The sequence below is a fragment of the Oryx dammah genome, unplaced genomic scaffold, assembly GCF_014754425.2.
Source record: "Oryx dammah isolate SB20612 unplaced genomic scaffold, SCBI_Odam_1.1 HiC_scaffold_1, whole genome shotgun sequence".
NCBI classification, from domain to species: Eukaryota; Metazoa; Chordata; class Mammalia; order Artiodactyla; family Bovidae; genus Oryx; species Oryx dammah.
The window spans coordinates 87,107,280-87,130,066 of NW_024070185.1; the positions used below are offsets into that span (position 1 = coordinate 87,107,280).

Genomic DNA, 22,787 nt, shown 5'->3' on the forward strand with positions numbered 1-22,787 from the left:
GCTTTTCTCATGTGTTGACGTGCCTCAGGTAGGGCAGTGGGTGTCCCCATTGCCTCCTGGGTTGGCTGAGGAGGTGTGACTCAAAACCACAGCAGTCCAGAAAGACCATACCCATACTTTGGCACCAACCTGGTCCTTTAGATACTCATTTAATCCTCTCTTTGGGGATGTTTTCTGTTTTTATGATATCAAGAAGCTACTGGATGAGAACTTCTGTATGTGAATACAAGATGAGAACATTGTTACCTGTAGCTAGCCTTGATTTGGAAGGTTCCGGATGTTGCTTCTAGAAAAGACTTCCTGTTGACCCTGGGAAGGGGCCCACACCTCCTCACCACCTTTGAACCTTATCTTTTTTTTTTCTTTGTTACTTCTGTAGGGGGAGAATGGCATCTTGTGTTAATTTGTATTTTTCTGATCAGCAGTGAGATGAACATTTCCTTTCACACATTTGGTAGCAGCATATTTAGAAAGAGTGGTGGTGGTGGTTTCGTTACCAAGTGGTGTCCAACTCTTGTGATCCCATGGACTGTAGCCTACCAGGCTTCTCTGTCCATGGGATTCTCCAGGAAAGCATACTGAATGCGTTGCCATTCTTCAGGGGATCTTCTTGACCCGGAAACTGAACCCAGGTCTCCTGCATTGCAGGCAGATTCTTTACTGACTGAAAGAGAATCTTTCCTGTTCGGGAGATCAGTGAAGGTTCAGCAATGAGCCCCACCCGCTACCCCTTCACCCCCTGCTGGGAGAATGAGAGTAAAAGGTTTGTTGGTGGTGGGAGTGTTCCCTACCCAGAACTTCTCTACCTGCAGAGTGTGGGGAGCAGGGGCCCTGGATTCACTGTGTGTTATGCTTTGGATGGCCTCCTGGAGACCTGATGGCCTCCTGGAGAGGTATCAGCTTAAGCAAAAGGTTCTGTGTGCTGTGGTTGTTTTTTTGTTTGTTTGTTAACATTTTATTCATGTGTTTGTCTGTGCCTGGTCTTAGTTGCAGCATGCAGGATATTTAATTGTGGCACGTGAATTCTTAGTTGTGGCATGTGGGATCTAGTTCCCTAAGCAGGGATCGAACCTGGGTCCCCTGCATTGAAAGCACAGTCTTAGCCACTGGATCACCAGGGAAATTCCCTGTGTGCTGTGTGTGATGTTTCCAAGGAAGCGCAGTTTCCCTAGTGAACAGGACACCGGACATACGTGAGTGGTCTGATTTTCCTTCATGTCGCTTCCCCCTGTTTCTCTTGCTTGCCAGCCCCCAGGAGCATCTGTGGCTTAAGGTCTCAGACACGCTTCTGAGCTGGTTCTTGAACCAGTCCCTGTGTGTACTTTGAGCCAGAACTAGTGAGACCTTAGGGAACCCTGAGAGTCTTCAGGGAGGTGGAAATCAAAGGTCTCACCTGTCTGTCAGATCCATGTGTTTTTGGGCTTCAGGTCATTTGTAATCAGTTCATTTGTCAAATGAAGGCTTAGTAAGAGTCTTTATTTGAGAGGATTATTGTCGGGGAGCCAGGGAGGGAGAGAGATGTACGGGAGACAGATGTTGCCGTGGAGAGACGTATGACCAGGGCAGGCACAGCAGGGATCAGGCACGCTGACGCTGGGGTTTTCCTTCGTAGGGAGGTGTAGACAGTCTGTAAGACCCAGGTGTGGGGCAGTGAGATGAAGAGCGAGGGCTGATAGATTGGAGGATGTGTCCCCCAAGGCCAGCCTGTTCTCATGGGGGCTGTCTGAGGGCTCAGCCTGGCTGTGGGTCGAGGGAGGCCTGGGGGAAGAGGAGAAGCTGAAGCAGAGGCGGGTGACAAGTGTTTAGTTCTGGTTGATCTGTGGGGATGACCATTCAGCCCATCCTGGACGAGGCCCAGAATGGAACTGGGGGGCCTGTGTTTTACCTTGTCTCAGGTGAACGTGGCTTCCATCTTGTCTGAGACCTGTGCGGTGCTCCCTTGCTGCATCACAGAGGGATGAGACTGTCTTAGGAGGTGGGCAGCATCTTAGGACCTCCAGTCTCACACCCTGGCTGCTGCAGCTACTGCTAAGTCGCTTCAGTTGTGTCCGACTCTGTGCGACCCCATAGATAGCCGCCCACCAGGCCCCTCCGTCCCTGGGAGTCTCCAGGCAGGAACACTGGAGTGGGTTGCCATTTCCTTCTCCAATGCATGAAAGTGAAAAGTGAAAGTGAAGCTGCTCAGTTGTGTCTGACTCTTCGCGACCCCATGGACTGCAGCTCACCAGGCTCCTCTATCCATGGGATTTTCCAGGCAAGAGTACTGGAGTGGGGTGCTATTGCCTTATCCCCACACCCTGGCAGTCATACCTCAACTGGATTTGAAGCTTTGGTACCTACCATGGCCCTGGAGGGCCGTCTTCAGCTCAGGGTCCACTTTGGGGCTCCATCTTGAGCTTTCATCGCGTTTACTTGCTCTGATTGAGCCAGGAGAGAAGAGGGCTTCTGAGGGAGCCTTTCTATTTGTTTGGGCTGGGAGCCAGCAGCCCAAGAATAAGCTTCCAGAGAGCTCAATTTATGAGCTGGCAGCTCTAGACATAGCAGTGGAGGAGGGTGGTGGAAATGTCGGGTGCCTGCCCCGTCAGTCACTCCCCGAGCTGGGGGGGGGTAGGGGGTGGGCCACGGCCACTTCAGACCAGCAGACATCTGTGTGTGTCCCAGAGAGAGAGCTGGAATAAACGTCTGTCCAGACGTGCTGCGTTAGAGGGAGTTTCCAGGAGTAACTTTTTTTCAGTGTGTACACAGGACATTTAAGTACTGCGTCCTCTCCAGGTACCCATCCTGCTGGCTGAATTGTTCTCTGAGAGAGCCTTCAGGGTTTGGTCCCCAGGCTGGCTCCTGGCCCAGCCCTGCCTCCCTGACTCTGGGAACTGCACCACCCCCCTGTTAGGAATCTCCCCCTGGCTTTACCTTTCACATTATAAACAGATGGTTTACAAAAGATAATTGAAAAGGAAAAGCTTAGGAAGATTAAAAAGTATTCTAGAACCTGTGTTGAAGAGAAGAAAACGACTCATTTCCGTGATCAGCTTTGCCGCTTTGAAGTTGTTCAGATAGAAACTGGTGGGGTTGGCACGGTCTCTTGTTTGCAGATGGGGTAAGTATGTCCTTCTGTTGCTGCTGTGGGCCTGTCCGTCTCTATGGCGAGAGTCTTGGGGATGTGCTTGAACCAAGGGCAGCCTCTGCAAGGAGCTGACTGCTGAGATTGTGTGTTCTCCCATGAGAGCAGGGACCAGGTGATCGAGCTTCAAGGTGTGGGATGGTCGGGGTGCTGGAGTGCCCACCTTGGGTGTATCACCTGCCTGTGGGCTTCCCCGGAGCATGGAACAGCAGGGACATGAGCGAGTCTGCAGCCTCCCAGGATGGGGTTCATGTGGATGTCTGACTGGGGGTACAGTTTTATATCTCACCTGTGATTTTTTTTTTTCTTAGACTCAAACTCCTAAAGATTTCCTGCTTCTAGTGAGAACTTGGGTAAAGGAAGTGAATTACTCTGAGTATTTTGGTTTTAGTGATGCCTACTTAACAATCACACAGTCTTGTTCTTACCAGGCATGCCCTGTGAGTGCTGCCTGGGTAACCAGGGTGGCCCCCAGAGGCAGGCCACCTGTCCGTAAGAGGTGTGCTTTTATTTTTAGCACGTGGCGTTCAGTGTCTTGCAGAGCTGAGAGTGACGTGACTGTAGATGTAATTGTTGTTTGGTTGGTCAGTTGTGTCCAACTCTCTGTGACCCCATGGACTGCAGCACACCAGGCCTACCTGTCCCTCACCATCTCCCGAAGTTTGCCCAAGTTCACGTCCATTGCATCGATGATGCCATCCAGCCATCTCATCTTCTGACACTCTCTTCTTCTGCTCTGTCTTTCCCAGCATCAGGGTCTTTTCCACTGAGTCAGCTGTTTGCATCAGATGACCAAAATACTGGAGTTTCAGCTTCAGCATCAGTTCTTCCAACGAGTATTGAGGTTTGATTTCCTTTAAGATTGACTAGTTTGATCTCCTTGTTGTTCAAGGGACTCTGAAAAGTCTTCTCCAGCACCACAATTCAAAAGCATCTATTCTTTGTCACTCTGACTTCTTTATGGTCCAACTCTCATATCCATACATGACCACTGGGAAGACCAGATGTAATTAAGCAACACTGGAATGGGAGTTAATTACTCCTGTGTGTGTCAGAAGGCCTGGGAGGGCTCTCCGGTCCACCAGCTGAGGCCTTGTAAGGCTGTCACCTGGTCAAGCTCCCAGGACCACCTCCCAAGGGTGTGCAAGAGTCCTGGGGTGCTGCTGTAACCAAAAATGAGTGGTCTGAGCTTTTAGTCTCACAGAATGGCCTGAGGGACTCGTTAATGTAAAAACTATACACGACTCACTTCATTCTAATGCTGATGTGCGCATGATGTTAGCTCAGATGTGTCCTTTAAGGCTTACAGTAAGGATTATATTGCAGGAGAAACAGGTCACCCACATGGAGGCCTGCACAGCGTGGTGTGTGTCCAAAAGCTGTTGTAATATGATGGGGGGCCCTGAGCACCACCCAGCTCAGGGGCACCCTGGTCAGTCTCTAGAGAGAGACAGTCTGCAGGCGCTGGTGCCCCTCTGTCCTGCTGCGGACGGGGCTCTGAAGAGCCAGGATCGGGGTAGACAGAGGGCTGTGTCTAGGACCTCCCTCCATGGCCGTCACCCGACTCTGATCTTGTTGGGCCCCTTTATAGTGAGTGGAAGCTTCTACACTGGTAGCCACCCCTGGACCCGCACTGTCCAGTACTGTGGCTGACACCTTTCAGGGCGAGGAGCACTCCACACGTGGCTGGTCAGAGCCGGGCGGTGTGGTGCCTGGGGAGACCTTAGACTCAGAAGCGACGGGAAGATGTCCTGTCCACGACTCTATTAGTTATGTGTTGAGGGGATTGGCTGTGTGTTGGGCTAAAACAAGTGTGCTGTTGACACCTGTTAGTTTTCGCTCTCAGTGTGACTGGTAGGCACACATGTGATCTGAGATCACACATGTGGCTCACATGAGCGACCCGCCTGGTGTTTCTTTGGGAGGCACAGGTCTAGACTGTGCCCTCTGCATTTGAATTTCCCCTTCTGTCGAGGCCGGGCCCACAGGCTGGGAGGCACAGATTAGGGACTCAAAGGATGAGAAACTGTCAGGCTTTGAGAATACCTCGAAGCCAGCTCTAGGTGCAGTTATTTTTGCCTTTCTGCCGACGAGGACTGCACAGGGACTTTAGGCTGCACAGGGACTTCCAGGCTTCAGCCAAGAAATAGATTCTGTGCTCAGATGGCATTTCTCCTGCACAGGGAACCGAGCAGTCAGCTTTGGTGAGCATGCTGCTCCCCAGAAAGGTGGTCCCAGCACCCTGTTGATCATGCTGCCCTTTATCTGGGCTCCCTGTTATCCAAGCTCCCCATTGTCTGGGCTTTGGTTTCCCTTTTTTTCGTGGATAAAGAAATGTGCAGTGCATCTGGCTTGATCTGCCACATACAGCTGTGGTGTGGCCTGTGCATGCTGTATGGCGTGCTGAGCCTGTGAGTTAGCGATGGCCTTGGTGAATCCCTGCCACTGATCTGATGTGGGGGAGGGACCACCGTTTAACCCTCTCCTGCCCCTGGAAGCCCTGCCAACGATCTGCTGAATGGGGGCTGCCATTTGAGCAGCTGCAAGGCACGTGGCCCGAGTGCCGGGAGAGCCCCGCAGGCCTTCTCACATCTGGCTAGGCTATTTATGTCCCACAAAGGCCTGTTTTTCTCTGAAAAGGGTGGGCATGCGGCGATGCTGTCGCATGCAAGGGCCAATGAAGTGAGCCTTTCAGTAAATGATTTTCTGGTGTGTCCGGCACGTTTTTGGGGCATGCACAGGCCTCAGGGTTCCAGATCTGCCCTGGGCTCTGGTGCATGTGCACACACGGAGCTGGGGTGGAGCTGTGGCCCCGTTCTGCTGTTGGGGCGCGTGGCTGGCCCCAGGGCGTGGAGCCCTGTCGCCCTTTAAGCCCCATCACTTTGACGGTGCACTGAGCTCCTGAGCTGTGCTCCATACACTCCGGGCACTGGCCTTCCACAGTGGAGAAGCTTTCTACTGTTGGGGAGGATGGACCACAAAGGAGATCAGTAAGTCTGATATGGGGGTGAAGCGGTGGTGGGTGCAAAGAAGAGAAAGTAAGCAGAGAAAGGGTCCCGGGAGTGCCTCGCAGAGAAAGGGCAGTTGAGAAAAGATGAGATCTGGATCTGGTTTCGGGAATAGTGTTCCAGGCAGAGGGGACAGCAGGTGCAAAGGCCCTGAGGCAGGAGTGTGCTTAGGTGTTGAGGAGGGGCAGGTGAGAGGAGAAGACGTAGGCGGATGGTGAGCTTACTGGTGCTCAGAGAGGCTGAGATGGGAGCCCTGGAAGGCAAGGGTTTGGACAGGACTGCTGGCATCTAGGAAGAATGGACCCTGGAAGGTAGGATGGGCCACCCTGTTCGGAGGCTGTGAGGTGATCAGGGGGAGCGGTGGTGGCTTGGGCCAGAGTGCAGCAGTAGGGGTGGGAGGATGGCCCAATTGGACATTTATTTGGAGGTGAAGCTGAGGGGACTGGCCTCAGGTTGGATCTCGGGTGGGGTGGGGGGCTGAGGATGCACTGAAGTTTTGGCTGAGCAGCTGGAAGGATAGAGGGTCCACTTACAGGCCACCTCCACGCAGACTGTCTAGGGGGGAGTATGGTTGGGGCACGTGAAGTTTGGAGGGGAGGAAGTCCTGGGAGCTTACACTTGGAGTCGGGGAGATGTCCAAGGGGTGGCCCTGAGGGGTGGGTCCCAGCTCAACTCCCAGAGGGCAGGCTGCGTGGCCTGGGGACGTCCCTCCACCCTGTGTTCATCAGGTGAGGCTGGCCTGTGCGGGGCACAAGGATGGGCCTGTGGGGTGAGACGGGACTTGATGTAAGACTCGGACAAGTGGCTGGATGGGAAAGGAGAGGATGTGGGTGCCATGTGAGAATGCAAGTCCTGCTCAGTTGAGCCCCTCGGCATGAGTGCTGGGGTCCTAATGTGTCTGGAGGCGGGGAGGGAGAGTGGCAGGGGTGGGGTGAGGCAGAACCCCCCATCCCTGGCTCGGCTGGGCTTGCAGACTCTGCACAGCATGGTTTGGAGAGCAGGAAGCGAGTTTAGAAAGGAAGTGCCTCCATCTTTCTGTGTAAGCCTTTATGGATACTCTTTATGGCTTCGTTGGTTTGTTTTGCTGCCTCATTGGAAAGACATGGCTCTCTAGGGGCTCGGATAGCCTATGCCTTTGAGTCAAAGGGGCACTCATTTTTTTCAGGAAAATGCCTTGGGAAGCAAAGGGTCCTCACTAGAATCTGAGAGAGGCTCAGCTGTGTTCATTATCGTGGTGGGTGGGGGTCCTTTTCTTTGTCTTCTCAGCCATGTTGAGGGAAGATGTTGCTTAATTAGTGACTAGTGAGTGGTCGTTATGGAAGGCAATGGCACCCCACTCCAGTACTCTTGCCTGAAAAATCCCACGGATGGGGGAGCCTGTTGGGCTGCAGTCCATTGGGTCGCAGAGAGTCAGACACGACTGGAGTGACTTAGCAGCAGCAGCAGCAGTGATCATTAAGAATTTGGACCAGACGCTACTTGGATCTACTCACTCAGGCTCCAGGATTGAGTTTGTAGCAGGCTGAAGGATGGCCTCCAAAGAAGTCAGATTCTAATTCCTAGAACCTCTGAGTGGTACCTTTTCTAGAGATAGAATCTTTGCAGATGTGATTCAGTTAAGAATCTTGCATGCGGAGGTGGTCCTGGGCTATCTCTGATGGGCCCTAAATGCCATCACAAGTGTCCTTATGAGAGGGAGGCAGCAGAGATGTGAAAGATAAGAGGAGAAAGGTGGTGTGAAGATGGAAACAGAGATTAGAGTGATGTGGGTGTGGTGGCTAATTCTGTGTGTCAGCTTGACTGTGCCAGACACTTGGTCAAACCTGATTCTGGGTGTGTCCAGGCGAGATTAGCTTTTGAATATGTAGGCAGACTGAGGCAGATTGCCCTCCCCCATGTGGGTGGGCCTCATCCAATCAGTTGAGGGCCTGACTGGAGCAGAAAGGTGGAGCGAGAATTCCCTCTCTCTGCCTGGCTGTCTTTGAGCTGGGACACTGGTTTTCTCCTGCCTTCAGATCAGGACGAGAGATGGAACTTGCATCGTCAGCTCTCCTGCGTCCAGCGTGCTGACTGCCGATCTCAGGGCCTGTCAACCTCCATGGTCACGTGATCGGATTCATTAGAATAAATCCCCTTCTCTGTGTATACACATCCTATCGATTCTGTTTCTCTGGGGTGCTGACTAATACCGTGGCCACAAACCCCGGGGGTGCCAGAAGCCACCAAAAGCTGGAAGAGGCCAGGAAGGATTCTCCCGCAGAGCCTCTGGAGGGAGCCCAAGCCTGCTGACACAGTGATTTCAGCCCAGAGAAACTGATTGCAGACTCCTGGCTTCCAGAACTCTGAGAGAATAGGTTTCTGTTGTCCTAAGCCACCCGGTTTAGAGTCATTTGTTAGAGCTGCCACAGGAAAAGAACATGGCCAGTGTAAACAGTGCTCCCGTAAATACCCCAGCCACACGCATGGGCTGTTATTCAGGCATGGATTTCAGGGAGTGGCACCACTGGGGCAGGGTGTGTGTCTCTTTGTTTTATAGATCGTGCCAGGTTGCCTTCTGGAAAGATCTAGCAGTCCATCTCTTTCCTGCATGGATGAGTGTGTACCCTGATCCTACAGGTTCTCTCAGTGGTGGGCATGAGCGGTCTTTCTGACTTTGTCAGTCTGAGAAGTCCAGAGCAGCAGCTTTGTTCCTTGACATGTGTCTCCTTGAATCTGGTGAGTTTAGGATCTTTGCTCAGAGATCCCTCCATCTGTGAACTGGCCATTTGGGTTCTTTGCCCGAGTTTTTCTTAGAGTGTTTCTCCCTCTCCTATCCTTATGTTGTTGCTATTTAATCACTAGGTTTTGTCCAACTCTTTGTGATTCTGTGGACTGTAGCCCACCAGGCTCCTCTGTCTATGAAATTCTCCAGGCAAGAATACTGGAGTGGGTTGCCATTTCCTTCTCCAGAGGATCTTCCAAACCGAGGGATCGAATCTGTGTCTCCTTCATTGGCAGGCATATTCTTTACCATTGAGCCACCGGGAAAGTCCTATTGTGGGGGCTTTTCATTTGTTATAGGAATGAATGGTTTTCTGTCTTGAAAACATTCATTCCCCAGTTCTGTTGTATGCTAATTACTTTTACTAAGGTGTCATTTGCCATCAAGATTAAATCATTATATGGTTGAATGTCTCTTTTCTTTTATGACTTCTAAGTTTTAATAACTATATTTGTTAGAAAGATTCCATGGGCTCTCTATTGATTTCTTGGTAGGTGTTTTATTGTTTTGTGTACAAATTCTGCTCTTGAGCCTGTGTAAAACTGCTTTTGCATAATAGGGAGTAAGATGCTGGAGGGAGGGGAGTGTAATTTTATCTCCCTCCAGTGTACCAGCACTAAATAATTATTCAGTGATCAGTCCTTTGACCAATGAATTGAATTTCAGCTCTGTGGTATATTATGGTCTCATGTAAACTGGTTCCCTTAAGGGATTCTCCAATCCATCCCACTGGCCTGTTCGTCTTCCATGTGCCAACTTTACATTGGCAGCAGCTGTATGTATGGTGTGTTTTGAGAGCTGGTAAAGGAACCCCCCCTTGCTGATCTCTATGTGTGTGATGAGATGTTACAGGACTGTTCTTATAATGCACTCATGACTGCGTATCCACGTTAACGTGTGTCATGGCTCCTGGGAAGAGGAAGATGTGGGTGGACGCACGATGTTTGTGCTGCCAGGGACAGAAGGCAGGAAGGTATGGTGAAGGTTGGAGAGGGGGCCAGGTGAAAAAGGACACAAAGACCTTTGCACTGTGTAAAATTACCCCTCTGCACAGGCAGAATTTTTCAAGATGATTGAACAAGTGAAGTAGCAGTATTCAAGGAATAAGGCTGACTGACTCATTGGAGAAGACCCTGATGCTGGGAAAGTTTGAAGGCAGGAGGAGAAGGGGACAACAGAGGATGAGATGGTTGGATGGCATCACCGACTTGATGGACATGACTGAGCAAACTCAGGGAGTTGTTGATGGACGGGGGCCCTGGCGTGCTGCATTCCATAGGGTCGCAAAGAGTTGGACATGACTGAGCAACTGAACTGAACTGAAGGAATAAGGCACTAAAAGAAAACAAAGTTTATCATGCAAAGATGACATACGGCCCTGGCTCCACCGTTGTGTTGGGGACTTGGGTGTAGGTGTTCTCTGGATATGGGTGCTATTACTCTGCACGTGGTGGGGCATGTGTGCACTTAACGGGGTGCATGTGCCCTTGGCATGTATGAATGCTGCCGTTCCCAGGTACCCCGTGTCCAACAGCTGCCCTCAGGAGCTCACACCTGGGCACTGACTTGGGCCCTCTGGTCTGCTGTGCCCTGTCTCCCCAGTGCCCTTTGTGTACCCCAGATGCCCTCTGTGTCCCCCAAACGCCCTCTGTGCCCAAGCTCCCACAGTGCTGCTCAAGCTGGACTGGCTCCACCCACACTGGGAACCTGCTGAGGTCAGGGCAGTGCTTATCCTCTTGGGGCCCTCGCCCCGCCCACACTGCAGGTGGAGGGGCGCCTTGAGCTGTGTGCCCCTGAGCCCACACAGGACAGCAGCTATCTCACATAAGGAAGGTGGGTGCGGCAGAAGAGGGCGTGAGGTGGGGTGGGTGTAGGCGCCTCAGGCTCAGGGCTGTCCTGTTGCTCTGTCTTGCAAAGGTCCTCCTTTGGCAGCTGCTAGTGGCCCAGCCTGCTTCTCGGGTGGCAGCCACGGGTGGGGGTGGTGGTCCAGGATGCACTTTGCAAGCTGGCTCATTAGTTCCCTGGACACCTGGGTGACTAGAGGCTCTCTGCTTTGCTGACAGTGGAAGGTGAACCAGGAGCCTCCCTGTGCGTGAGGGAAGGAGAAGGAGGTGGCGCTGCTGCAGGGGTGGTGTCTGCCCACTGGTAGGTGTGTTCCCCGTGGACCACTCAGGTCCTCTAGACGTGGGGTTGGCCCCTGTGACGGGGATTGCAGGTGGGCCTGGTGCACCGCGGGCCTTTCCTGATAGCTCAGTTAGTAAAGAATCCGCCTGCAATTCTGGAGACCCTAGTTCGATTCCTGGGTTGGGAAGATCCCTTGGAGAAGGGAAAGGCTACCCACTCCAGTATTCTGGCCTGGAGCATTCTGGGGACTGTATATAGTTCATGGGGTCGCAAAGAGTCGGACATGATTGAGTGACTTTCATTTGCACTGGCATGCCACTGGGCACGCTTGCACCAAGTCCCACTGCTGGCCCAGGATCTGTGCCTGGTGATCTCTTTGCTTCCTTCCTGGGAAGGGGTAAGCAGCGTGGGCCAAGGACCCTGGTTGTGCAGGACGGTGTCTAGCACTGATCCCCTCTAGGCCTGCATGGATTGTCAACCTCCCACAAGTGGGTTTTGACACGAGAGCTCGAGGGGCACGGGTATATGGTGCTGATCCTTTGCCAGTGAAAATCATCTGTCTTTCCAAATTTCACCTGGACTCTGTACTTCCAGCCAGTGGAGGAGGTGGCCCTGGCCGGGCAGTTTCTTCTGATGTGTCTGATCCTGCCGGCGCCTGCCCTTCCTTGCTGCATGCACCCTGCTTCTCTGAGATTCCTCAGGGACTTGGCTTCCTTATAACTTCATGTGCTGCTGCAACTCAGCAAGGAGTTCAGTGTGCCTTGCAGAGCTGTTTGCATTTAATAGACACCAGGAAGCTTGAATATATGAGGCCATGCCTTCCACGGCAGTGGGGCTGCGGCTGGGCACTGGACAGCCCCTTCGGCTCCAACCCAAGGAGCCCCTCCCACTGCTCTGGTGACCGTGACCCAGGCCACACAGGGGAAGTAGACCGAGTCAGGGGCTGGTCCGTGGCCAGCAGGGGTGGGAAGGATGTGTGATGTGTTTCCAATGGCCTGGCTGGGGAAGGGGCATCAGTAACAAACGAGCTCACCAGCCTCACCCGTGTCAGTCTGCAAGTCCCTGCCTGCACAGTTCGGGCTCGTGTACAGAGTTGCATGCCCAATAGGGAAGAGAGAAGAGAGGTTTAAAAACCCAGCTGTGGGAAGTGAGAGGCGCTGTCAACCCCCCATGTCCACCTCCTCCCTGCCCTGTGGGGTGATGGTCCCCTGCATGAGGCGCTCACTCTCTGGCCAGCCCCCAATCCTTCGTCCTAACAGCGGAGTCTGGCATTGAGTTTCTGATCGGAGTCCACAGTTTAACTGGATTTTAGTGCAGGCCCATGTAGGAAGCAAAACAGAAAGTGCTGGCCTAGTGTGGAGGTGAAAGTGGTGAGAGGGACCCAGGGGCTGTGTAGAAAGAAAGCAGCCCCGATGGCAAGTGGGCCAAGGGGGCCGGGCATTTGGAACCCTGCAGTCCTGAGGAGAAGTCTCTAGTTCTGGGAGGTGGGTGATTGGTGCCCTGTCACTGCTCCTGCTTCTGGGCCACCTTTGCCCCCTGCTCATGGCCAGGGCATCCTGACGCTGTGGTCAGAGCCCAGGGTCATCCTGCCAGTAACGGCACTCTCCCATATCTCTCTTCTGGCCTTGGACCCACTATGCTGGGCTCTTGTCTCAGCATCCTTGGGTTTTCTGCCTGGCAACTTGTTTCCCCCAGCTGGAAAATGGCCCATCTACCACGCATACCTCCATGAGTCCCCTGGGGATCCTGTCCATTGCACAGACCCCACCCCCCAACCCCCAACCCCTGAGAGTACCTAAAATGGCATGTCCACAAAGCAGCCCCCACCCCGAGAGCCCCCACGATTATCTCTCTATCCGTGGTCCCTTACTTTTTTTTTTTTTCCTGGAAGATCATGAGCTTGTAACCCAGAGGGGCCTGGGCACATTTGAAGGGTGTGGAGGATGCCCTGAGTGGCTGATTGGTGGAAGATGCCAGAGCAGAGGACAGACCCAAGGTGGCCAGCATGGCTGGGGACAGTGTGTATGGTGTGTCCAGGCGAGGGGCAGTGGGAGAGAAGCCCCATGTCCTGGGTGGCCCACAAAATGAGGGTCAGGTCAGAGGGCAGGTGAAGAACCACTGGACCTCTGTTGTCCATCTGAACTGTTCTTGGTAAGTCTGAAGTCTGGTTGGTCTGTCCCTGGAGCTTTTCCTCATACTGTCTTGACACTTGGTAGCTGTGACCAAGGGTGTGCACTAACTGGAGAATTATTAACGTGGTGCATTCTAGAGCCAAATAAGGTTGAATTCATGCTTAAAATTGGTGCGAAGATGTGGTGAGCTTGAACATGGGTCAGTTGGTTTTCATTTGACCAAAATGTAAGCAGTGGGTTCTTTGCTAACTTTTTTTAAAAGTGCAAGTATGTGTAAATAGGTTTTTTAAAATAGACACTTCTCTTGCTTTTTACTGCAAGTTGAATTGACCCATTGATGCACTCTGAGTCCTGAGGTCTGCAGTGGGCTGCAAAGCTCTGGAGATGGGTCTGCTGAGCTATTGCTGATCCGAGGAGCACCGTTGCAGTGGAAGCTGAATTAAATTTTACATCTTATTATTTGTGGATGGCGAAGGCTGGTGTTTGACACCCTGAGCCTCTGTTTGGTACCTTAATTTTTGGGTGAAATCTTTAATCACAGAAGAAAAGTGTTACCCCAAGTGTTTTTTTAAATATTACTGTCGCTTTAAGAAAATTGCCTTCAGAGCTAATTGTCTTCATAGGCAGTTTATAGACCAGAGTGGTTTTGACTCTCAGCAGCTAGACCTTAAGGGAATCAAAGAAACTCTGTTTTTTAGAACAGGTGGCTCATATATTATAAATTTATGAAAATATTTTAGAATTGTAAGCCATATTGCCTATTTTCTGAAAGTCTTAAAATACATAAATTATATATAATTCTAGTCAATGAATGTAAAGAATATTTCAATTTGTTGCCTCAAAATACCTTGAAAGCCAGAAACATCCAAGTGTTTTCATAATGCTGGTTTTACTGGAGAAGCGGCTTTTAACTCTTGAAGGGATGGATTAACATTTTCTCTAGTTTCATGAGCTCAGCTCTGTCACTGACTGAGGGTCACAATTACCTGGCACCTTCAGCCAAGTCACGGAGCATGCCTGCTTGGACATCTGATGAGAACTGTCACGAGGCCCCAGGCAGCTCTGAAAGTCGTCCCCACGCCATCCCAGGACACGGCATTCCCACCGAGCCCACCTGAGTGCTAACCATGTCTGTCCCGCCTCTCTGCATCTTGTCTCCAAGCCAGGGCGTTGTCACCAAAGCCTCCTAGGGAGAGGAAGGTGCAGGAGGTCACTGGACAGGTGCCTGGGAGCAGCTGGAGCCACTCCTGGGAGCAGAGTCTGCATTGTCACCTCTTGTCACAGTCCTGCAGCATCCCACGCGCACTGACTGTCTCCCGCCACCTCTGTGGCTCGTTAGAACCCTCCAGTTAGAAAGGGCAAAGACCAGCATGCTGCCCCTGCCTGCACGGTGTTTGGGTCAGCAGGTGGGATGGACCTACCTGGTTGCTGGGTTTAAGGGATTTTAGACTTGAGGTCTGAGACTGAACAAGTTTCAGTCCTGCAGGGTCAGGGCATGGATCTCTCGTATAGCATGGCTCTGGCCATCAGATGGGTGCAGCCATTCTCAATCCTGCTTATTACCAAGACCCAGACACCCGGTGTTTGTGGCAGTCATACGGCTATGTCTGCCTACCCCACGGCCTGGCTTCCTTCACTGGACACGTTGGCCAGTCCTCTGTCCTGATGCCCAGAGGTGGACCTCAGGAGTCTGTGTCCATTGCAGGCAGCACATGAGGGTCAGTGCCTATTGTCACCAAACTCTGCTGTGTCCGGGACCGGGTGCTCCTATCATGGAGTGTGGAATTTTTCATGGCAGCAGTGGAGCCCAGGTGGTGCTAGTGGTAAAGAACCCACCTGCCAGTGCAGGAGACAGAAGACACGCACGTTCAGTCCCTGGGCCGGGAAGATCCCCTGGAGGAGGGCATGGCAACCCACTCCAGTATTCCTGCCTGGAGAATCCTGTGGACAGAGGAGCCTGGCGGGCTACAGTCCCTGGGGTCGCAAAGAGTCAGACATGACTGAAGCCACTTAGCACGCACGTGGTAGAGCTGTAGGCGCTGCTTTTGGGGGGCAGGGAGAGGTTGGGGGTGGTGCTGGGTGCTGGTCAGAGGCCGTGTCTGGTGGGGCTGAGCCTGTGGTGTCTGCCCGTCTCCTCAGGATGGTTCATGACCAGATGTGGGTCCCACCATCCTCACGCTGTGCCCCATTCCAGGCCCCACAGAGGGTTGGCCACTGCTGCACTGGCACTCGTGTGCCCCCATCCAGCCACCCCTGCAGGTAGCGTGGTGGCCCGCGGGCTGGGCCCACTCTCGGGAGGATGTCCTGATGGGCAGCATAGTCAGGAGGCAGAAGAGGCGCTCCTTTGCCAGCTCTTCTTCCCGAGTTGTTTTGGGGCAGCAGTGCTGAGGTGTCTTGTACACATCACATCCCTGTTCACCCTTGCTTACACCTTGCAGCCATGACTGGACCGGATGCTGTGGCTCTCCCTGTTTTCAAGGCTGGACGCTGATACTTGGAGAGGCTCATGGGCTGGCTGGGGCCCTGCAGGAGAGCCTGGATGAAAGGCAGCTCCCTGTTCACGACCCGGAGCCCGAGGCCCTCACCCTGTGGCTGGGCCTGTGTGATCCTTGGAGACACCAAGGGGCCTGGTCCCCTTCCCCCTCCCTGCACATCTCTAAGGACCTTTCTCCTCGGGGACAGGAGCTCCTGGCTCCTCCCTCGGCCTGAGCCGGCCCTGCCCGTGCCCCTGAATGAGCCCACACAGGAGAACAATTGGGTCCACATTGAGGGCGCACAGCTGGCCATTGAGAGGGACGAGAATGGGGCAAGCGTGTTCCATGGCCTGAGGGAGGCTCACTGCGGCGGCCTTGTCCCCCTGCTGAACGGCTCCTTGTCGTGGCCCCGGTGGACCCCACTGCCATGGCCTGTCCCGGTGGCCCCACCCAGGCTGCACCCTGGAGAGCGAGGTGTCAGGACAGACCTCTGGGCAGCAGAGCTCCCTGTGAGGACAGGGTGGCTGGGCCAGACTGCGTCCTGAGCACCGTCCTCCCCCGTGACCAGCACGGGATGAGGGAGCCTGTCGGCGAGTGAGGCCCCCAGGAGAGGTAAGGCCGCTGGGCGGGGCAGCAGGGGCTTGGCTCTTTAGGGTTTGCTGCCAAGAAGCCTAGCACTTTCTTTTCTTTTTTTCCCGATGGTATGATTTATTTCCTACTAGAGTATTCTGAGTGCCTGCCACGTGAGACCTTGTTTAACCCTCTGAATAATTGGATGACCTACAGTCATCCCCATTTCATTGACACAGAGATGTGTACAGCAAGGCCAAGTACTTAGCCCATACCAGCATTTTTTTATTATTTGTGCAGATGGGTTTTTGTTTTCTCAGTTCTCATGGCTCAGGTGAACAGGAGTGGGCTGAGTAAGCAGACAGCTGTCCTGTCCCTTGACCCGAGTGACCAGGGCCTGAGTGACTGATGACCCTTCACGAGGACCAGAGGAGTTTATTTAAGAGAAGTGCGTCTGTCTGTCCAGCAGGTCAGCAAGTATCCAGGGCTAAGACTCTGATTCAGGACAGGCACTGTGCTGGCCAGGGGAGGCTCCAGGGTCTTTTTCTTGAGCAGCTGATTCAGATCCCTGTGGATGGATCATAATATGGGCATGGGCCAGGAGTGTTCATCACCTCCCTTTATTGTTTGGAATAGCTTAGGTCTCTTGGTTTCTCGCTTTCATATGTGCTTGGTAAGTAGTGTGTGAAGGTCATGGGCCTTCAGTCCAGTAGAACTTAAGTGTGTTGAAGTCCAATAACTGGGGAGGATGCTTGCTATATTTTGGAGGGGTTGCTGGGCCAGGGTTGGAGGGAGCTGGGGAGAGAGCCAGAAACACACCAGAAACTCTGCATACCAGCTTGGAAAAGCTCAGTGCTTAGGGGCCTGATAAAAAGAAGCAGTGGCAGGAAAGTGCCCAGATTGAGGACTGTGGAGGGAGTTCTGAGTTTAGAATTAACATAGGAATAGGGCTGTGAATAGGGGTGCTTGTAATCCTTCCAAAATTGGGATAAAATTTGCATCTGAATGACTCATCAAGGCAAGATTGCCTTGGAATGTGTGGTTTCCTTCTTATTTTTCAGTTCCTACTACCAATCATTTGCATTTTTTATTCAACCAGCATTCTTAATGCTACCTTATGGTTGCCCTCATCCTGACTTTTCCTAGCCTGGACTTCTGATTGGCATCTCCCACCCTGTCTGTCTTCATGGAGAGTGTGCAGGACTGATGGTCTCCTCTCTCCGCCACCCCCATTCAACACGGCACCCATGTGGACGCCTGGCTCTCAGGCCAGCTGGCTAACTCAGCCCTTATAGGCAGATAGGTCTTGTTTGGACTTCCCAGGATAAAAAAATATATATCTTAGTTATTTTTCAGTGTCAAGAAATTAGGATACCACCTAAAATTCTAATTTTTTTTTCTAGGAAAAAAGTCAAAAGAGTTACACCTATTCAGTACTGAATGGCAGTAGGAGTCTGCAAGTCCCTAAAGATGTTCACATTCTAATCCCTGGAACCTGTGAATATGTTAAAGGGATTTTGCAGGTATGATTAAGTTAAGATCTTGAGATAGGGAAATTATTCTGGTTTATCAGCTGCTGCTGCTGCTACTGTTTAGTCACAGTTGTGTCTCTTTGTGATCTCATGAAAGTCATTCAGTCCTGTCCAACTCTCTGCAACCCCATGGACTGTACATACAGTCCATGGAATTCTCCAGGCCAGAATACTGGAGTGGGTAGCCTTTCCCTTCTCCAGTGGATCTTCCCAACCCAGGGATCAAGCCCAGGTTTCCTGCATTGCAGGAGGATTCTTTACCAGCTGAGACACAAGGGAAGCCCAAGAATACTGGTGTGGGTAGCCTATCCCCACTCCAGCGGATCTTCCCAACCCAGGAATTGAACTGGGGTCTCCTGCATTGCAGGGGGATTCTTTACCAACTGAGCTATCAGGGAAGCCCTTTTGACCTCATGGGTAGACCCCAAATATAATCATGAGGTTCCTAGTGAAAGAGCCAGGAGGACAGAGAGAAGACGCTATGCTGCTGGTCTAGGGGAGGAAAACTTTTCCTCTACTCTTCGGTTCTGTAGGTGGGGCCTATGAATTAAACTGACAACAAATTAACAGGGGAAAAGGCATATCACATTTAATGTTGTTATATGCACAGAGGCTTCACACAAAAGAAGTAAAAACCCCAAGAAGCAAGTAGGAATCGTGGTCTGGGCATGGGTTGGAAGAGAATTTTCAGATATGTGGCAGAAGGAGAGGAGAATACAGTTTATTAGAGTGGGAGACGCTGTTAGAACAGCCAGCTCAAGGGAGAACCAACATTGAACAGGGGTCCTTAGTCCACTTTTATACCCAGGGTACAAAGAGTGGGATTGGGGTCTTGCGGGTCATTTGCTGATTGGATGAGCCTTGTATACTGGGTGGGGAAGAGTAGGGCAAATACCTTCTCCCTAGGGTAGGAGGGGAGACAGGTTCTACTGTTCCATTAATAGTTACAACATGGGGGAGGGGAGGACGATAAGGGTCTGCGTTTTCCATTCCTGCATTCCAAGACCCTCTTGGTTTTATCTGCTCTTTCCTCTTGGGTCACCACGTTCCTCCCTCTCCTTATTTTTAGGGCCAATTTTTTGGCCCCTTTTGATAACCTGCTCATGTCTAACAATCTACTGATTTCCCTTCTCAGGCATTTGGGAACCCAGTCTCAAAGGAAAAGGGGCAATGACTGCTCTGACTTCTTCAAGCTGTACAGGGGTGTCATGGGGCTCTGGGTTCCTTTTGCTTGCTCTCTGTCAGGGTGCATTTATGGAGGGAGCTGAGAGTGCATGGAATGATAAGGTGACTTGTTTCAGCATTGTCTAGGTGTTGGTCAGGGAATATTCTTGTCATACTACCACTTGGAGATTTGTGTATTCTAGAAGAAACAAACTTAACAAGAAAGTTAAAGGTATGTGGCCCAAAGATTGATTAATAGAAGTAGAAAAGCTGCTCAGGGGCTAGCCAGGAGAACCAGGCCCAGACCTTAGTTTGTGACGTTAGTGTTTCTCTGGGTACGAGAAGAGGCAGGAATTTGGGTTCATAAAATCTTTACCTGAAAACACCTGGCAATCTGAAGGCCGGTTTTTCTGGGTTCTTCCCAGAGCACAGAGTGCCCTATTTCTGACCTCCGCCCTGAACTCCTTTCAGGAGTTGTTGAAGGTCAGCAGCTTGCTGTGGTCATGATGCAATCTTTGTAGAGGCATCTGGCAGGTGCCAACTTCCAGTCAGCAGGGTCCCTTCCTAGCCACATATTTGACCATGCTTTGGGGGCATTTCATGGCTATTGTATACCATGGTGCTGGGAAGGCTCATTTAAGGTTTAACAAAGATTCCATTGACAGGTCACTCAGTGAGCTGTTAATTGGACCAGGCCTTGCGAGTAGCAGAAATCTCTGGACTATACCTGTCTTACTAGCCTCTTGGTCCAGGAAAATATTCCCTCTTGTTGCTTCTTCCTATTTCTAGAGTTACATTATTACAGTCATTGATCTCATATGGAACTGCATATCAGCATTTTATCACAGGATCAGTCACACATTTGGTAATGTAAGAATCAATCTTCTGAAACAAGTGACATAGAGAATAATACAGCTAGCGGTTATTAGTAAGGTCACGAGTAAGAATTATAAGTCAAGAACTTTCATTAGGTAGAGTCCAGTATACCCCAGGTCATCTGACTTTGTTTGTCAAATGACTATAGGCTGGTATTAATCTCCTGGTTGTACATCGTGGAGCATCTGATCTTTATCCAAAGATTGTTTACTGAGATAAGCTTCAAAAACAAACTTAGAGTGTCCTTTTTAATAACTTAATTAAACTTTTTAGCAATATAACTTAACAACAAGGGACTATCTCAGAAGTGAGTCTTAGTAAACACTAGACCTTAGTTACCAATACTAGAAACTTAGTTTAAGAATTAACAAAACTTAATATTCATTGAAACATAATTTTTTCATTATGAGGGCATTAACCCTGTAGCCAGGGAAGGCTTTAACCCATAAAATAAAAATGAGGTTTCTCAGGGAGCTAGGAAAAGCCAACTGGCCATTTTGGATTTCCCATAGCCCTGACTCTTTGATTTACAGCTATCATTCACCCATTTTTAATTCCCCGATTTAGGAGTAGACTGTTGCTATGTTTTAAGGACATCAGAATAGCAAAAATCCAACAGGGAGGGTTTATTTTTTTGTAGAAGTAGAATGAATTTTTATATGTACCATAATCTTAAGTAATACTTATTTACTTTACCAAAGTAACAAAAGATTTTAAAAACAAATATAAATCTCTTAAAGGCAAAGAAATTCATAATCTGTTATCGAAAGCTTCATTCTAAGAAAATTTTGTTCTCTTAACATAAAGTAGACTAAATTCCAGTCTGTTACCAGTGTACCAGATAATGAACAAAAAAAATTTGTTTATTGCTTAATCTTAGAAAAGTCTTTTCTGTAAATCTTGAAGTAGCAGTATTCTTGCAAAGGCATCAGAGTGAAACCATAGAAGGCATGTTTAAAATCTAATTAAACTGCAGTTGACAAAGTAACTTGGTCATTGTTATGACTTGTAACACTTTAACATGATAGCTAGAATTATAACTTACAACATTTTACCAGGACATACCAGATTTTCATGAATTTCACATAATTTCTAGGATATCTATATTAGTAACATCAACCATACAGTATAACCTGAGAAGATTCATCACTCCTCTAAAAATACTTCCCATGTAATTTAACATGTCAAATGAACTCAGAAAATAGTTTAATAGCACTTTGGGATATCTCAGGGGCCCTCTGAAGCATTCCAAAGTCAGCTAGAAGTCAAGTTATTTAGGAGATTTTGTTGATAAACATCAAAAGGGTTTATAACACTCAGTCAGATAAAATCATATAGATCACTGTAAAACAATATATTCACTTAGCTAAAGTAACAAAGAAGATTTCAAAGGTAAACATAGAACAGATCACTTCAGAGGTAAAGAAACTTAAAATCCATTATCAAAGACAGTTCGACATCTCAAGAAAACTTGTATTTATACACAAAATTCTTCCCTTGGGGTCCACTTTCCATAAAACCTTCTTAGCACGTTCTGTACTCATTACTTTGTTCTCCCATCCTGAAACAGCCACCTGTAAGTCAGACCTACTTCCTTTTCCCTACATAAAATGTAATTTCATTCCTCATACTTTCTTTACTGAAAATACACATTGTACTTTCCTTAAGTAACCAAGAACTGACCTTTATATTAGCAGTCTATAGATTGGTGAGCATACATACCAGTGACAATTTCTAAAAAAAATTCTAAAGAACATCTCAGGATGGCATCAAACATTATTCATTAGTAGTCCAAAATCTCTAGTTTCTCTGTAAGAGGAAGTTAGTGTTTAGTAATGAATGTTTCAGAATCTTACTTTATTTGGAAATGACCTAGCTATTCAATAAACTTCTGTCACTTAGTTTAGCACAACCCTAGAAATTCAGGTTACCAAAATCTAGACAGACTTTTCAGACAGTTCTAAAGTATAATTATTCTTAATAGAGTTTATCTAAAAGCTCATATCTCATTTACATTTTTTTGAAAGTTTCTTCACTTGAGATACTTTCCTTGCTGACAAACTTGTAACAGATATAACAATATTTAACTTATAATAAACCTAGGCACAATGAAAATATTATGCTTAATGTTAATGACTCTTAAACATGTCTATATTAGATTAGCAAACAAACATTAATACTAGATATTTAATATTGAATATTTTCCAGTTCACATGAACCTAAAATTCATTTAGGTTAATTTCTCTTGTATTTAGAATTGTTTGATTTGTAAGCACTTACTTTTCTTTCAGTTCAGTTCAGTCACTCAGTCGTGTCTGACTCTTGGCAACCCCATGGACTGCAGCACCGCAGGCTTCCCTGTCCATCACCAACTCCCAGAGCTTGCTCAAACTCATGTCCATCAAGTTGGTGATGCCATCCAGCCATCTCATCCATTGTCATCCCCTTCTCTTCCTGCCTTCAATCCTTCCCAGCATCAGGGTCTTTTCAAATGAGTCAGCTCTTGGCATCAGGTGGCCAAAATATTGGAGTTTCAGCTTCAGCATCAGTCCTTCCAATGAATATTCAGGACTGATTTCCTTTAGGATGGACTGGTTGGATCTCCTTGCAGTCCAAGGGACTCTCAAGAGTCTTTTCCAACACCATAGTTCAAAAGCATCAATTCTTCTGCGCTCAGCTTTCTTTATAGTCCAACTCTCACATCCATGCATGACTATTGGATAAACCATAGCTTTGACTAGACAGACCTTTGTTGGCAACGTAATGTCCCTGCTTTTTAATATGCTGTCTAGGTTGCTCATAGCTTTTCTTCCAAGGAGCAAGTATCTTTTAATTTCATGGCTGTGGTCACCATATGCAGTGATTTTGGAGCCCAAGAAAATAAAGTCTCTCACTATTTCCTTTGTTTCCCTATCTATTTGCCATGAAGCAATGGGACCGCATGCCATGATCTTAGTTTTCTGAATATTGAGTTTTAAGCCAACTTTTTCACTGTCCTCTTTCACTTTCATCAAGAGGCTCTTTA

General features: G+C 49.5%; 1 protein-coding gene across 4 annotated transcripts in view; it reads left to right on the plus strand.

The window, feature by feature from the left end:
• The window catches only part of SEMA4D (semaphorin 4D), a 127,900-nt gene that overhangs the window by 34,465 nt on the left and 70,648 nt on the right, over window positions 1–22,787 (plus strand). Inside the window, exon 1 of one of the 4 annotated variants that reach the window (XM_040237734.1) lies at window positions 7,563–8,844. The exons of 2 other annotated variants lie outside the window; for them this stretch is intronic. The gene's annotated coding sequence lies outside the window, so the exon portion shown is untranslated. Of the gene's footprint in view, window positions 1–7,562; window positions 8,845–10,211; window positions 11,036–22,787 lie in introns of those variants that run through there. One more of the 4 variants, XM_040237742.1, reaches the window with a different exon arrangement.